This window comes from Ornithodoros turicata, chromosome 10, assembly GCF_037126465.1.
Source record: "Ornithodoros turicata isolate Travis chromosome 10, ASM3712646v1, whole genome shotgun sequence".
Taxonomy (NCBI): domain Eukaryota; kingdom Metazoa; phylum Arthropoda; class Arachnida; order Ixodida; family Argasidae; genus Ornithodoros; species Ornithodoros turicata.
In genome coordinates, this window is record NC_088210.1 from 25,400,091 (window position 1) to 25,403,949 (window position 3,859).

The window sequence follows — 3,859 nt, forward strand, 5'->3', positions numbered from 1 at the left end:
CCCATGCTTGTTTCCTTCCTGGTGAATTTTGTCAGCATTTTATTATAGTACATATTTACGAACCATGTCATTTGGGGTTTATAAGCGAACGGTAGAACGGAAAAATATGTGGTCAACCGCTCCCGTGCGACAATTAACTTTGCCATCTTCAGAAATACTTCTGTCGAATTTCAATGGTAATAAATTGAAATTTCTGAATTGAACTCTGAAATTTGCCTAGTCAACATAACTTTTTTTTACAGAATCAGGAAGCCCGTGGCGAACTTAGTCGAATACACCGGAAGCCGATATAATGCTACAGCGAGTGCAAAAAAAAAAAAAAAGAAAAAGTGAAAATCGGCTTTTTCTACGCGCGTATTTCAACGGCGCGCGAAATCGGCCGCAAAGATGCGATGAGAGGAGGACATGCCCCTGCCCAGATGACAGACAGAACACTGCAAAAAAAAAAAAAAAAAAAAAAAAGAGAGAGGAAAGGGTAAGGAAGAGACATTGCGATAATAATCTGAGGCTACATGGATTCCCATTGGTACAGGGCAGGGGCATGTCCTCCTCTCATCGCATCTTTGCGGGCGATTTCGTGCGCCGTTGAAATACGTGCGTCAGAAAAAGCCGATTTTCGCTTTTTTTTTCACTCGCTGTAGCAGTTCGAGTAGTATTCTTAATATTCGACTAAGTTCGCCACGGGCTTCCTGATTCTGTAAAAAACAACAAAAAAACGCCATGTTCACTAGGCAAATTTCAGAGTTCAATTCATAAATTTCAATTTACTGCAATTAAAATTCGACAAAAGTATTTTTTGAAGATGGCAAAGCTTAATTGCCGCACGGGAGCCGTTGACCGCATATTTTTTTCCGTTCTATCGTTTCCTTATCAACTCCAAATGATATATGGTTCGTGAATCACCCTGCATAGGGTTGGAGGTACATGGCCGAAACTCCGTGATCTTACGTATTACGACAAACTCAGCTTGGGTCATTTTTGTTATCGTGTTTATCTCAAACGATATTAGGCGCCGATGTTGATGAAATTGGTGATTTGGCCTTGACGAGTGCGGTTTTCGAAGCGATTCTGTCAAAGACGACCTCCTGGGGTGCCACTGGGGAAAGAGATTCGGGGCTCAAGCTCCGTGATCTTACTTTCACGTATACATATTACGCAATCAACTTAGGACATTTTTGCTATCGTCTCTTCATCAAATAATATTAAGCGCTGAATTTGGTGAAATTGGCCATTTGTACCCAGCAGAGCCTGTGTCGGAGGAGATTTCCTTAGGATGCCAATTTTCTTGCTCGTAGCTTTCCAGTTTTTTCATATCTTTCTTTTCTTATCTTTGCACTACCACCAATGCGAGTAGAAGCCAACGTATGGGACAGGGCGTGATAAGATATCTGCGACTTCGAGTGGAACGAACCATACCGAAAGGCTCAACTACAATCGTTCAACAAAGGTTCAACTACATTCGCGTCTCTACTGTGTCGCAGAGCTACTACGGACAGAACTGCCCTTGAAGACACAGCTGCCGTAGTATCTGTTCTATTTAACCAAAAATTGAATTTAATTTGCAACGCCTGATAAGTATACTCTGTCGCTTTACAAGAAACTCGGGCTCGCACAATCGTTCTTTCCTCGCACAGTCTACGATTCGAAGCGAACATTCTTTCCAGCGAACATTGCTGACGAACAAAATATCCCTGGTTTTGCATCTTCTTGGAAACATCTGTTGTCATTGTCTGTTCTTGTGTTGCTGTAAATTGCCCTATGACTACCCAAAAGGATGGGTGGACAGCACTGTAAATAAAATAAAATTCCTTTATTTGATTTGATGTGCAGTAATATAGTTTGCCAAACCTTTCAATGCGGTCTTGTTGCACGAACGTCCGCGAAGCGTCCCTGGCGAGACGTTAAACGGAACATTTATTTCCGAAGAGACAGAAAGAGATAGTGTTTCACTGCCCAAGTTTCACTTTCGGTGCACGCCTCAAACCGAAGCAGTAAGAAACACGGTATGTTATCTTGGCATGTCGAGCCCAGCGCAGGTCCCACCAAGACCAGACCGGAGGACGCGATGACCATACAGGACACACACAGGATGACCACAGGAAGCGCAGGACCACACCAAGGAAGCGATGAGAGCGCACAGGCTCTAGCTTCTTTGCACCAACCAAAAGAGGGAAATTTCTCATAGCCTTGCGGGTGAAGGGGAGCTCGACGCACTTTTCGGGCGAAAGGTCTATCCCAAGTCGCGTGAGGTACAGTCCGTACGGATGGATATTATTTAAAGCTAGCTGCAAATGACGCTGAATGGCTAGTCGTGACTTACTACTACTGCCCAAAGGTCAACTTCATCGGCATACACAGAGAATGCTACTTTGCGAGGCATTATCGATTTTAGACCTGCCATTACCAAGTATAGGACTCGGAATGCTTCCTTGGGGTACGCCTTGATGAACATGATGCTTAGGGCTGTGGCCGTGGGATGTGCGGACAGCGACAGTCCGGTTCGTAAGGAAATCGTGGAACCCGTTGAAGAGTCGACCAGATACTCCAAAAAAGCGCAAGGCGTGCAGCACGCAAGTGTGCGAGACGGTACCATATGCGCGCTTAATGTCCAGGAAGACCGATACAACGATCCGCCGATGCGCACGAGCATGTTGGACTGTAGAAACGAGGTCGGCAACTGGGTCCATGGAGCTTCGGTGGCGACGAAAGACTGCCATTTCGTGAGGGAACGCACCTTGCTTTTCGAGCTACCAGTTGAGACGATGCAAAACCATTCTCTCCATCAGTTTTCCCACACAGCTTGTCAGGCTCACAGGGCGAAAAGAGGACAGGGCATTTGGGGGTTTGCCTGGTTTCAAGACGGGGACAACCTACGCCTCCTTCCAGGTAGTTGGTAGGGGATCCCTGAAGTACCCTGAAGTAACCCCAAGATATGTATCATAAACATGAAGGAGAGCTTGGAGTGACCGGCCGTCAGGGTTACGCAGTGCGCCATAAGTGATGTTATCTGGTCCCAGGGACGAGCCCACCTTCTCAAATTTCGACGGTGTCTCTAGCTCGACTAGAGTGAAGTCGCTGTCCATAACATCCTAAAATATTTTTATGTGCAATGTATTGGTACGTTACTATCGGATAAAAATACGAACGACTGATTTTAGCAAACCCTCGTTAAGGAAAAAAATTCCGAACTTGGCACAATGTGCGCTCAGACTTTGCTTGTCTAGTATGTTTTAATGCGCTGATAACTTGAGGCATGGAAGCTGTCAGAGATGAAACTATCCTTCCTCAAAACGACCTAATTCGATTTTTTTTATAGCCGTATTTCCTCCACAAGCGCCAAAGCTCGCCTTGGTTTATAACCCGGAGCCGACATTCGATCCCGCCCTACGGTCGTTCTACAGTGCGAAAAAATAGTTTACTCATGTCCCAACATCATATACTTTTTTCTCGGAAATCGACGTTGGTCGAGCAACACCCCTGGGACTTTGAGCTGGTATGACTCCATAGTAAATTCAAAAAGTGAAAGGACGGGGGGTCAGAACATTTAGCCCGTACGCACGATGCGTTTCTTCTTCGTTTCTTCTCTTCTGTGTTTCGGCGATGTGGCATATGGGACAAGATCGGCATGAATTTTTTTTTTCCGTTTTGGCGCCGCGAAGCAACTGTGGCTATGAGCGGCGTACAGATGTGGACGGATGGAGAGAGGACAGCAGGGTTAGCGTGCGTCCCGGGCCGACCGGCATGAAATTGAGCCCTTGACAGCTGTCGCTGTAAAACAGCGCTTCCAGGGGAACCCACTCGTCCCATATATGCGTCACGATTCGCTTGGGTAGTGTTCTTTGTTTCTGCTGTTCTCACC